The sequence below is a fragment of the Ambystoma mexicanum genome, chromosome 8, assembly GCF_040938575.1.
Source record: "Ambystoma mexicanum isolate Mex_15411 chromosome 8, UKY_AmexF1_1, whole genome shotgun sequence".
Classification (NCBI taxonomy): Eukaryota; Metazoa; Chordata; class Amphibia; order Caudata; family Ambystomatidae; genus Ambystoma; species Ambystoma mexicanum.
Window position 1 is genome coordinate 1606658678 of NC_090929.1, and position 14139 is coordinate 1606672816.

Consider the following 14139-nt stretch of genomic DNA (forward strand, 5'->3'; position numbering starts at 1 on the left):
TCTAATATCCACTTTCCCTTTGATTTGAATGCGATTCATGTAGGAGTCGCCTAAAGTTTTAGTTACCTTTCGGATTAGGGCAGTACATTTGTTATAGGGAACCACTGTTACAAGTGTCCGTTTTTTAGTTTGTTTCTGGCGTACTGCCCATTTGGTTTGAATGATCAGTCAAGGTATATTTTAATACACATTCTAATCTCTATGATCCTAGGGGGTACAAGATGTGACCTAATGGCTGCTATTATCACTAGTTATCAGGGACAGGTAAAATTGGGCAGTTTCACTTTGTCCCATGGGGATGGAGTCTGCTAGTATCATAGGTCTTAATTATTTCCCACTAAGGAGAATAACTTCCCATATTCAAAGAAAGGGTAGGTCATATCTTGATCTGTTCAATAAAGCATTTAAGGAATACCAAAGACGGCAGGGGGCAAGGCATCATATCACAATGTTACCCTCAGGGCAACAGAGTGCTTTTTATTTGTAATATCTTTTTTCAGTCTCAAACAGATTTGGCATCTCTCTGGTCAGTAGCTTCAGGACCTCCTCGAGGTATGATTTACTACGCCTTATGTCCATGTTTATATCTTTTATTGTTATTTCTGCCTGGCATACAGCTCACAGAATATCTATATTTGGATATCTGTGAGATTTTCCAGAGGAGCGGCCAGACTACATAGCATGCTTGTGGATCTCTGCGCTTCTGTTCATGCTAATTGGTATTATTGCATAGATATTCAAGTAAATTGCCTCCAGTGTGCAGTATTATTATTACTATTTCCCTCCATATCAGAGCCCATCGGCTTCTGTAATATATGTAGAGATAGTAGGAATGGTTACCAACTGGAATTTGGAAGGCAGGTTATTAAAACTTGTCATCTGTACATGCTGTCCACTGGTTTATTTTCTCTCAAATATCAAGGGAGGAGCGGACGTCATGGTTTTGCAATAAAGATGCTAATTCAGTGCCAGATAGAGGGCGCAACTATCACCACAGGGCACGGATACACAGGGTGTACCATCAGCCAAGAGAACCTGTGTACGTCAGAACAAAATATAGAAAACCTCCCAGATAAGTACATTTAGCAGGGATGCCCCACGTTGGGCCGTGCCTGGGACACCTACTCTGAACACATGACCAAGGCATCAATGGCCAGGGAGGAGGAAGACAAGAGTCCAAGATGCGCATCACGGGTAAACTGAAGCAGCTAAGGACACACTGGGGGATGTAATAACAGGGCAGCAAGCCAATCCTGCGGCCACTCGCGGGTAGGAGGGAAGTATACCTAAGCCAGCCAACAGTCCACATGGCCCAATCAAAAGGTAAGTGTTCATGTCCCTTGGAGGTGGCCAGCCTTCAGAGTATCCAACACAAGATTTGCGAAGAACGATATTCGGCAGGTACTGTGTGAATGTTTCCCTTCCCACCCGAAGCAGGGTGTCTCGTGTTTCTTTCAAAACGGTGCTGACCAATCTCAGACAAAGATCCAGCGGTCAGCACAAATTTTCTTGGGAGGGGTTAGAATCGATGTGGTACGACATGGGGAGGCGATGAGTTGGGATACTGTTGATTTCTTAGCGCCAATCACGCTCTACTAACATACGTCAGCCCTAAGGATGTGATCTAACCAAGGAGTTTTTTGGGAACCACAGAGAAATGTTAATGTTTGAGACACAACTGTGTCTAGTTCCTTAACTATTGTATTGGTAGTATAAAACCAGTGTTCGCTGTATGCCCAGATGTCAGCTCTCATCAATCAGTTCCAGTCCACGGTTCTGCTTGATTTGTGCTCACAGCTGTAATAAACAGCGTTGCTTCTTTCCCGGTGTGTGGTCCTTTTTTTAGTACGAGTTTTATAAGGTGGAATTGGAGGACCCCTGAGTAGAGTTTAAAGGCCCCTCTTGGTTTATCAGTGGCAAACATTTTGTTGAAAGGCCCTACGGAAATGTCCTTGATCCTCAAAACACAGTGTACCAAGGACAGTGGCTGATATGAAGTGGCCAGGGTTCTGGGTTACCTCTTTGCTTGAATCTTAATGTGGGGATTTCTGGCTGCGATTGGCTGGGTCAGAAGTCATGAATCCAGCAAGTTATGCGAGCCACATTTCATGCTATCAGACAGTTTAATTTTGTTTTTGAAAAAGTTTTCTTTAAATGTAAAATGTGTTCTTTGCTGCTGGATGAGTAGATAATGCTCGCCTCTGTGTCTTTAATCGAATCCAAACCCCCACTCACGATAGTGAGTGCGATTAGCCATTAATTACAAAAGTTACACATATCTTCTATGGTCAGACAAGCTGTCAAACTTCTGAAGCTGCAACGCGAGTCCCTGATATTTGGATGCTGGTGGTCAAAATGTAAGTTTCCTTTCAGGGGCTATGGACTGGAAGCATATTTTTGAAGGGCTATCGCACAGGAGAAATAAAAAATCACTTTGTACACACAAAAAAAAAGCCTTTATATCAGTTTTCTCAGACCTCCCTCCGCCCACTCGAGGCTGACTAGAGAACCATGCTGTCATCATCATTTAACATACATTACTGATATGGTGCTTACTTCATCCAAAAGGAAATCTCCTTCAAAACGAAGAGGATCGTCATGACTTATTTCACCAAACGATCACAAAACCCGTGATCATAGATAAGTAGGCAGAGTGAAGCAATGACAACATTTACAAAGAGCGTTGTGGTTGCAAGGAGTATCCAGTTGCAAGCCAGCCCCTTTGCCTCCCACGTAAAACGGTTGGCGGGTTCCAGTAGACGGAAACAACAGCATACCTCTGCCTTTATGTGCGGAGCTGCGTGTTTCCAGGAAGCCGGGGGGGCAGGGAGCAAGGCACGGGTCCTCCCATTGCTCTACTTGCACGCCCACTCTAAAGTGAGGACACTTTTCTGACAGGCCGCTCTGCAGGCGCGCGCTCCACACACCCCCGAGACGGTAAAGCTTCCCATTATTTCCGCCCTGTGTTTTCTTTTATTTATGTCCGTTCTTCACAGTTTATCTACGCCCGAGATGTGGCATTTATCCGTGCCTAGTAGCAACTCTTTCTGTAGTTTCGCCGAACTGCGAGTTTGAGGCGACTGGGGAGTCCGTCTCCTCAGGGCGGGCTTCTGAGGTGGAGTTACGCCGCCCTCTTCTGAGGAAGCGCGCGCGCGCATGCGCTTGACTGGAGATTGCGCACAACGTCGCCGCACAGGCTGGATCCGCAGCAGGGAAGTTGCAATTGTCAAGGGTTGAAACAGGGGCGTTGCTAGGGGGGGGCTAAGGGGGCTATAGCCCCTGATCTTTTGGTTGCAGCCCCTGATAGAATCTCAGGAGCTACAGCCAAAAGACTAGCTAGCCCCCAGTCCCAACAGTTCGGACATCAGATTAGCCTAGTCTTTTCCAGACCTAGCAACTCCCCTGGTTGAAAGTCATGGCTGGATTGGCCTATAGGGAACTTTGGAGATTTCCCAGTAGACCTCTGCACCTTGTTCTTTTTGTGTGGTAACCTATTTTATTTCCAAATGTTCTCATGAAAAGAGTCCACCCCTGACCAAAGTGCATAACTATCTGGATGACAAAAAACTAATGTCAACCCTAATTTTGGGTATTTGCACATTTTAATACTAATTGTGAAACCTGCTTGAAGGAAGGGACACCTTTAAAGGCATATAGTAGTCCAGAGTGAGGTAACACCTTCATCTAGCCATGGTGGCATAGGTCTCAACTCGCACGCTTTTGGCGGGTGTCACCCGCCTTGTAAACAGCTGACTCACCCGCCACGCCTCCAGTACCCCCATTTGTTTCAATGGCCCTCTCACCCGCCAAAAAATAAAATCGGGTGTTTTCACCCGCCTTTGTGACACAAATGGTTGAGAGCTATGTGGTGGCTTGTTAGGCAACAGCGCTTTGCAAGGTGGGAGGGACTTCTGGGTCATAGGTTTAGACTCGGACGGAATACACGTAGCTCTCAACCATTTGTGTTGCAAAGGCAGGTGAAAACACCCGATTTTATTTTTGGCGGGTGAGAGGCCTATTGAAACGAATGGGCGTCCAGGAGGCTTGGCGGGTGAGTCAGCTGTTTACAAGGCAGGTATCACCCGCCAAAAGCGTGTGAGTTGAGAGCTATGAATACATGTGTCGGAAGCGGCTGATTGAGAAACTCGTTACCCCTCAGTGGGGCTTGACACCTGGTGTGGCATGTTCTTGGTCTGTTCCTCTAGTCTGGAGGCACTCGGGTTGGCTTTGGCTGGGACGCGAGCGGGTGCTGCTGTGTAGTCATCCAACCCGCTGTACCTGCTAGGACCCGCTGTACCTGCTAGGAACGGCCAGGTCGCACTGCTATTACTGGTGTGACTGATGCAGCCGGGCGGTCCTAAGCTCTCTCTCCCGTCGGCCTGACAGAGCTAGACCCGTTGAGTAATTTAAAGCACTTTCCGTATAACCGTGCTTATCACTGTTAATTGCGGTGTGCAGTCATTTTTATTACAAACATTACAGAGTGGTATAAAACAGAGTGGACAGTAACACCGAAAAACACAGAAAAGATTAAATGACTACATAAAGGGAAGTGGGGTAAGGGGTTCAAATGGGTCGGGATGGGGTTGGGTGGCATTAAAAGGGTAGAAAATCAGGGGTCTTGGGACCTCCCCAAATACATTTTTTTAGTTTTTCAGTGTTTTGCCCGCGATTAAATATACCACTCTGTAATTGTGGTCAGTAAAATCACAAATACCTTAATAGCTACTGGATATACGTGAGTTTTGACTGGAATCCCATGCACTGGTGCTTGGTGCTGATGGGAAAATAGAGAAAATAGCGCTACTGGACAAAGCTCTAGGCAGTACCCCGCTCTGCGCCCCCCACAGGGCTTCAGGTTCGAGTAAAAGAGTACGGACAAATGAAATTGCGTTAATTGGCCTCAGCTGGTGGAGACAATTGAAGTACTTGAGAGCTAATGAAGGATCAAAGAAAGAGCTCACGGGGGACTCTGCGGCAGCTTAGGCAGCAAACGTAAGGACAGAAGAAGGGCGATTGTGGGTGTGGATCTGTGTGGCCTGTACCTTTGAGCCCTTTCAGTTTTCCACTCTGAAAACCAATTCCATTCTTAGCAAGTGTTCCAAAAACGACGTCTCACAGTATGCAGCTCTGCTGCCGCATACTGTGTTTTATTTACTGAATCTCTACCCTGTACCTTGAAAGTAATTTTCGGTAGCATCACTTGACAAACTGAGAGTGCCAGTAAAAACGCGCACAAAAAATGGGAACAGACCCAAGATAAATGGAAACAAAATGCTAGTGTGTATTAACGTGCAATCTGCTACCTTGGAATGTGAAACGGTCCAGGACCTGTTACAAGCCAAGCCCACTAATGGGTTAATAACTTCTTTCTTTCCTATTGCCCAGAATGAAGTACACGCACAGGTGCATGCACAGACCAAGTCACAGTTTGTCAGTGACACTGTGAAGCCTGATGTAAGTTCAAACCTAAGCGATATTGATAATAATTCACTTTTAGCCCTCTGTTACACACTTCAAGGAAGTGTGGTGGCTATTGAAAAATCACAAGGAAATGTGGTTGATTCATTATCGTCACATTAGAATGTCTCCCAAAAAGAAATTAATAGCCCAGTACGGTTATCAGCCTCCCCTAATATGTGCCTGCCACTCGATTATACCCACTTTCTTTCCTTGTCTTCCCATTCTGTAGCTATGGATCGGTTCACAGAAATACAGACGTGTCTGTCCACTTTGCAGTTCGCCATGAAGATTCTACTTAAATTGTGCAGACGGATAAATGAGAACTTAAGTGGATCGAATGTGGACAATGTGCTTATTGACCCGTCTGCTGCACATGTTAGGATCCCCACTCCAAATCGAACTAGTCTAAAATCTGGTAATAAAGAGGTTGTCTCTCTGCAAACCACAAATAAAAATACAGACAAAGCAGGTAAAGCTTTGGCACCTTTGTGGAGCCAAAACGTAGAATCTGTTAAGGGTTCACCTGCGACATATCTGTCACGTAAGGAAAAACGCAGGAAAAACTCAATTATGAAAAAGTAATCTGAAGCAGAAATCTCCACCAAATCGGAATGGTGCTATTTCAGTTGACTTGGATAATGAGGGGAAGAAATCAAAGAACACGACAGAAGTGTGTGCGATGGAAAAAAAGGTCTGACAAAAAGGCTGGTACTTTAACAAGCTGCATCTTAGCGACAAGTCCTCAGATAACAGCGATTCCGATGTGGAGCTAGTTGCTTGGCTGAAGACTCGGAGTGGCAGGAATCAAATGAGAACAGACAAAATGCCTGTTCTACCCCTGGACGGGATAGGTCAACTCCAAAATAAACAAGAATATAAAGTAGCCCTGCTGTCTAAACTTCCTGATATGTGATATTTTACGATAAAAAAGGATACACCAGACGCAGAGAAATAGATGCTTCAACCATTCACTGTTTCTAAGCACCATACATACAATTCTGCTTCTTCGTGTGCTGGTCTCTGAAGACTTTGACTTTGTGGAACCGCTCAAATGCTCTAATGCGGTTTATAGTCATTCCATCGACAGCCAAAGCACCTAATGCCATACCATCTAAAAAAAAGCATCTAAAAAAAAATCTAATGCATTACTCGTTGTAATCAGTGTAGGTGGTGAATGTTAATATATACATAATCGTTTTGCTTTCTTGAATTGTGTGGAGACTGACAGATACATGTTTTATCCAGCATCTTTTCTAGATTGTCTTGTAGTCATCTTGCAGACAACATTCTCAGTTGTGCTCTTTTTACTTTCAGAGAGAATCGTACTTTTATTTTTGTGAGGTTGATTTACCATATGGTTCGTTGCATTGAAGCCAGTTTTATTGAACATATACTTCCAAAGTAGCTTTCGAAAGAAAACGATGCGGATGGGAGGAGATATAGGGGACCATTACGAGTATGGCAATATTTCCCATGAAATACTGCCATACACATTTACCGTTGCTGCCACTCATGTTAGCAGTAAAATCGCCTGAATATGGGTGGTGGTAATCTGGTGCTAGTCCCCATTCATAATGTTCCACAATTCTCCATTAGGGACTATGAGGAATTGCATAGGTGGTAATTCCACCTATAGTAATCCCTAACGTTTTTGGAGGTAAAGTGGAGTGCCGGAAGTATTTCCACCACTTTATCTCCAAACTCTTAATATGATGGTGTGGTAAAAGTGGTGGTAATTCCAATACCACCACTTTTTTACTGTACCGCTAATGATCTCCATAGTCTTCTTCCTCAATTACAGAATCAGGAACGCTGAACAAAAATCTCAGCTTCTCCACTTGACCAAAGTATGTGATCCTCATTAAATATATCACTGTGCTTTAGTTTCTTTATCTGACAGAATAGTTATTTCCCTGAAGTGGTTCTTTTAGATAAGCCCTACAAAGAGTCACACTCATACATGGCTCATCAGACTTCAGTGTTACAATATATAGAATAATTTTGACCATCTATATAGTGCCTTTTACCGGGTGAAGTATAACTCCTAGCTACATCAATTGTGAGCCATGGTTCTCCCCTCATAGATTAAGTGAAAAAATGATACAATTATTATTAGGGTATTTCTTGAGCACAAACCTAGCTCCGACAATCAACAGAGCACTTTACAATCACACGATGAAGAACATGGTGAGGGGAGCAGAGAAACACGGGAGCGGGAAGCTAACAACATGGGAGGGGTAAGGTGGGAAATTTGTCAGCAAAGGATCTGCAAGCAACCAAGGTAGGAGACAGTGGGGATCCCACCCAGTCTCAGGTAGTGTGGGGCGTGGAGGCTCTGGGGGCCTAGGTTTTAAAGAGGAGCCATTCCATGAAGAGGAGGGTCTTGAACTCCTTCCTGAACTGTAGAAGCGAAAGGACAAGTCTGATGTTGATCGGGAGGAGGTTCCAGAGTCTTGGAGCATAGACATAGAAGTCCTGTCTTCTGGTTCTTTCCTTCCAGCACACACAGATTTCAGGTCTGCACATGTCCTTACTTCTGGTGGATCGTAAGCCTCCAAAGATGCTCATCCTCTCAGTGAGGTAGCTAGAGGACTTCATTGTAACAATATTGTAGATAATCCATCAGGGTTTGAAGATGATACAGACTTGCAGCGGGAGCTAGTGCAATTTGATGAGGGTCAGGTGATGTGGTTGAATTTGCAGAGCCCTTTGATGAGTAGTGCTGCAACATGAATTAAAAATATCTAAGGGGTACCAGAGTATTCACCGGAAGCCTCTGAAAAAGGCATAGCCACCATCCTGCTGGGAGAGGACCAAGGCTTGGACAGCAGATCTGCAGTTGTTTTGTGGGATGAAAGGCTTAATTTTCCACAGGAGAAAAAGTTAGTACCAAGTTGTTTGTGTGTTCCTTGCTATGTGCTATTAGAAGGAGAAGTGTCAAACCCAAGGGTCTTTGCACAGCAGCCAGCTGTGGTGTGAAGCTCTCAAGATACATAGCAGAGAGCCAGGTCTGGATGTCCAGGTGTTTGATGCTATTGGTCAGGAGTTGCAATTCAGTCTCTGATGGAGGATATCTTGAGGTAGAGTTGCATGTCATCTGCGTATTTGTGAATGTGGATGTTGAGTGGAGCAAGGACGGTTCCAAATGGTTCCATATGAAGATTGAAGATCACAGCAGAGAGGATGGATCCTTGCAGGTTTCCAGGTGATGGGTAGGGTTGGTGATCTGGAGGAATCCATTTGTACAAACTGGTGGCGATTAGGAAGGGGTGATTTGGACCAGCTGAGGATAATCTTGCTGATCACCAGGCAGCGATGTAGATTGCTGGTGAGTGTCTGGTGATCTACTGTGTCGAATGATGCTAAAAGACAATACAAAAAGTACAGATGTCGCTGGACATGTACTGACTCTTTTCATTTGTATTATTTATGAATAAATAGGATACAATACCTTCTGGAAAAATTGATTTAAAAAATTAAATTTTTTCATAAAATGTTGATTTATTCATTGTTTAGTTTTCGTTTTTCCTTTTTTCTTTTGTAAATAACATTGTCACAAAACCAGTAATACAAAAATACACAAATGAGAATCCCTTATTAACATTGCATGAAAAACCTGAGTGAAAAACAATTAAACCTAAAAACGAATTTAGTACAATGTCATGTCATTGTCTAAAAATGCCACACCATACTGTGATCTCATGTGAACCCATTCATCTCAATCGCTTCCATCCTCATTCAAAAAGACCCATTCATACATGTGCAAAACTGCAGTAATGCCCGTTTGGTTAAAAACAACTGATGGGCCTAACCTTTAGACCCTTGATGTTAGACGTTATCTGTCGCCCTCTAAAATACATCAATTGTTTAATGTACTGTTGGCATATATTGCAATCATTCTGATATATTCAATTGCCACATCTTTGTATATTACAAGGAAAAAAACAACACATTCTTTTTCCTGAAAGGATTTTAAACTGTTGTCATGTCAATTTTGCTAAAAGGTCAAGGAGAACCAACCGACAAGGATGGCCATTATCAAGGATTTGAAGGTCATCGTCAATCACCTTGATGGTAGATGTTTCTGTGCTGCATCTAGGTCTGAAGCCATATTGGTAGGGCTGAAGAAGGTTGTTGGCTTTGATGTGTTGAAGGAGTAATGTGGGTACTGTTTTCTCAAGGATCTTATCTAGGAAGGATTCATTGTTGGTTTCTTGACAAGCGGTAGGATTTGTTCAGTCTTGAGGGTCGAGGGGAAGCTGCCTTAAGTTAGTGAGCTGTCGATTATTGTCATGTAAGGCAGGAGTACTCCAGTTGGAAGGGTCTTGAGTACAGAGTCAGGGAGGATGTCGTCTGTGTACAAACTGGCCTTGAGGAATGCAGGGGTGGCAGTGAGGTCTTTCATAGTGAGTGTCTTGAAAGTTGTCCAGATAGTTGTGGTTTTGCAAGATGGGACATGCAGTGTGCTGTCAGTAGTAGCACTGGGATCTATCTGTTGGCAGATCATGCTGATCTTCTTTATGAAGAAAGAATTGATGGCAGTGGATTTTTCGATGGAGTGTGGCACAGGTGGGTTGGGCAGAGGGTTGATGCAGTGATTAATGGCTTTGAAGAGGGCTCTACTTTGCGTGTTGTCCTTTGCAGTGATGTTTCGGTAGTAGTTGGTCTTGACAGTGGTGATCAGTCATCTGCATGTAGCAACAGAGTTCCTTCAGCAGGGTGAGGATAGATGCACTGCAGGATTTTCCCCAAGTCTTTTCTTTTACGTGTAAAGTATTAATATTGTGGGTGTATAATAGTTGGGGTGGTGATTTGAGAGCACAAATGAGAACATTGTATAGGATATGTGAAAGGGTGTGAACAGTGCTCCAGATAAGATTTTGAAGCAGCAGCATTTTACTCCCTATTTTTTGCTGGGAGTATTTCTACTTCTTATTTTTCTTTTCTGTGTTTCTCACGGTGTCAGTGTTTCCATGAGAAATATGCCAGTAGGGGCCGGTACTCCCGGCAGGCCAAACTTGCCGGTAGACCCGACCCCTGCAGGCATTCTTGTAGTCTGTCGGTCCAAAAAAGGTGCCGGTATGTTGCCGGCCCTCTTATTTATGGACCGCCAGACTTAGAATGAGTCCCGTTGTCTGTATGGGAAAAATTGAGAAAAACTTAGCTAAGAGCTGAGGTGCTGGATTTCTGTCAGGCCTTGAAAGGGACCAGAGGACCAGGCTACAGTGTCTACAACTCTTTTATGATTTTGTATTTTTTGTTAATTAGTATTTGGGAATACTGTAACAACTGGCAGAATCAGCAGGACTATTCATTGTCCAGGTCACAAAAGTAAACATTGCCCTGGTGCTCACACTAGACACCGATCATTGGTTTTAAGGACTTTTTGAGAGAAAAAATTATGCTTATTCACAGCAAAAGCTACCCATTCAAACATATATTGATTTATTTATTTTAAATGTATTGTATATTTATAGAATGGTGTTTCAAGGCGTCACAAGACAAAAAAGGGAGAGGGGGCTTGTATCATTAGGATTGTGCAAGTGCAGTAATAAGAAGTGTAGGGGGAGGGGAGTGAGGGGGAGTGCAGTCGGGGTGGAAGGGATAATGCTAGGATGGAAAGGAAGTGTGGGGCAGAGTGGATGTATACAACTGCAGGTCGGGGGTGGGGAGAAGATGGCCCATGGGGCTAGGCAAGTGCTCAGGGGAGGCCAGGTAGGCAACAGCACAGGGGATACAGGGAGTAAGAACCACATGCTAGGTGTGTGAATGGGGGTGGACCCGGTTCGGTAGGGATGCACAACCCACCAGGCTAATCAGGGGAAGGGGGCCCGGAAGGGCAAGTGCAGGTTAGGGGGTGGGGTCAGGGAGACCAGGGTGCTGGGGTAGACTGGGCGAGGAGGGTCTGGTGACCTCTAGTACTCAGAAGGGACCAGGCAGCTAGTCAAGGGAGGCATTAGCCGGGGAGGGGAGAGGGAAGGAAGAAGAGAAAAGGGGGGTCTTGAGAAGCTTCCAGAATTTAAGGAGGTCCGGCTCAAGCCAGAGAGGTGCAGGGAGGCCATTCCAGAGGGAGGCTCCGCCCGAAGTGAGAGATCTACCCCCAACCCCCACTATCGGCTTGGAAAAGCATCTAATCTGCAGAGAGTTAGAGCTAGAAGACCTAAGGGCTCTAGCAGGGAGGTACTTAGGGAGACCATAAAATAAGGATCTTACCAGAATCTTATATGATCTTACACAAATCCCACTTAAACCTTAGAAGACGGTATAAGAATTCACTGCATATTTGGTTGACTTATATGTTCTTAGAAAGTTCTTAGGATTGTTCCCAAAATCCCACAAGTTCCTCACAAGTTCTTATATGCTAAGCATAAGAATCATACAAGGCATGTATGTGCAGGTATTGTAACAAAGGACGTTATTTGATAGGGCTAGCACTGTAAACTGGATCTTCTTTTAACATTATGCAATGCTACTTTTTACTGATCATTTCCTGTGTATATTGTCACATTATAGGAACATTACACATGTGTTCCTGAGCAAAGCACATTATCAAAACCTAGAACAACCATATCAAATATTTTCTGATAGAGCATTATCGTTCCAGGATGGATAGTCTTGTACACTCCTGTTGTACATTTTCAAAATCCACTTATTAAGAAGAGGATGGAACAGATGCGTCCAATGAAGATTCCTTGCTCCTTAGCATAAAATTAAAGAGCTTTTTGGGACCATGACACAGATCATTGCATTTGAACAAATATTCCTGTGATGAAAGCCCTGTGTGCTTGAATTACTAAGTGCATAATACACACTGTACTTGGTGTTCATTTCATTTGTTCACAACACTCATCTTAGCATAAAAGTCTTTGGGCCTCATTACGCGGTAGGAGGTAACCATGGTGCTATCAAACATATATTGATTTATTTATTTTTAATTTATTGTATTTTTATAAAACGGTGTCTCAAGGCGTCACAAGACAAAAAAGAGAGGGGGGCTTGTATCATTAGGATAGTGCAAGTGCAGTAATATGAAGTGTAGGGGAGGGGAATGAGGGGGAGTGCAGTCGGGGTGGACCATTAGCACCATGGCTACCCCCTTACCGCATTCCGGGTTCCCAAAATAGGGACTTACCGGGTCATTCCAACCTTGGAGGACCCGGTAAGTCCCCATTCTGGGAACCATTCCCCATTGACATTCGAACCCCCATAGGGCTCAATGGGAATGCGGATGGAGCTAATAACGGTACTGCAATTTGCGGTACAGTTATTAGCTCTGATATCCCTTAACGGGTCCCATCCATAACGCCTGGTAAAACCAGTCATTGAGGAAGGGACCCGCTAAGGGAACTCGGAATAGGGTGGTAAGGGATTACCGGCACCGGTGACCTTACCGGTGCCGGTAATCCCTTACCACCTACCGCGTAATGAGGCCCTTTGTAACCATGGGGGTCATTACGAGTTTGGAGGCACCCGTGGTGCTATTAGCACCATGGCTGCCTCCAAACCCGTGTCCGGGTCCGTGGTGTCGGAATGGGGATTTACCGGGACATTCCAACCCTGGCGGACCCGGTAAATCCCCATTCTGAATACCATTCCCCATTCCCATTTGAGCCCCCATAGGGCTCAATGGGAATGGAGAAGGAGCTAATAACGGGCACGCAAGTAGCGGGCCCGTTATTAGCTCCTTGGTCCCTTAGCGGCTCCCGCTAAGGGACCTTGGAATGCGGCGGTAGGGGTTTAACGGCACCGGCATCCTTACCGGTGCCGTTAACCTCCTACCGCCGTACTCGGAATGAGGCCCCATCACTCATATATACTCATTTGGACAGCCTGTGAATTTGGATTTCAGGATAAAATGTCTTTGACACCTGTTGCCTTATTGGGATCTGTGGAGAATCCTAGTTACCCTTTTCCAAAAAGGCTCAGTGGAGCCAGAATTTTAGAAAAGGATGGTTTGATAGGAGAGTATGCACCTTCCTGCTTAGAGAAATTTCCATGTCAGGACCCTTTATTTATTTTATTTTATTTGGGTTTTGTAACACACAACATCATTTCAAAGTGCAGGGGAAAAGAGAAGAAGGGAACGCCAGCGGACATTCACTGCTAAGTCCAGGACGCGCAGATCCTGGTTGAGCAAGGAGAGGGTATGGGAGGTAAAGGTGGGTAGAAAAGGAAGGGTAAGAAAAGAAATGTAAGTGTATTCAAAATTAAGCCTGGTAGCTGCATTCCAGGTCCTGACAGGGAGAGTGACGGAAAAAAGGGGTACTAGAGGAGGCAGTGGGTGATCAGGGTTTGAATTAATCCTCATAGAACAGCAGGAAACAGTGTACCAATTCCAGTTCTGGAATGGGAAACGGAGAAGGGATTTGTACGTCAATTTCAAACCTTTGAGGGATCGAAATTAAGATTTGAAAAGCAGGAGATAAAAATAGCTTCTGGGTATCCAGCATTATCCAGTGTCCAGACACCACTGCTCAGGAACCAGGAGTTTGTACATAGCGGTCCGCAAGCCAACTTCCACATATGAAGAAAGATATCACTATGTTCATTATTTATGACCCCTTATACTTTAAATGTTGTCTAGATGTGTCCTAATGCTTATTTATAGATTGTCACGAATGCACAGAGTTAAATCCACATAGTTGTGTTTGATCTGCATCAATTGGCCTGTGGAGC

At 44.5% G+C, this 14139-nt stretch overlaps 1 protein-coding gene across 2 annotated transcripts in view; it reads left to right on the forward strand.

Moving 5' to 3' along the window:
- Window positions 1-14139, forward strand: part of LOC138473240 (caspase-7-like) — an 865808-nt gene that overhangs the window by 258762 nt on the left and 592907 nt on the right. Inside the window, exon 1 of one of the 2 annotated variants that reach the window (XM_069611854.1) lies at window positions 2784-2937. The exons of the other annotated variant lie outside the window; for it this stretch is intronic. The gene's annotated coding sequence lies outside the window, so the exon portion shown is untranslated. Of the gene's footprint in view, window positions 1-2783; window positions 2938-14139 lie in introns of those variants that run through there. 2 annotated transcript variants of the gene reach the window in all.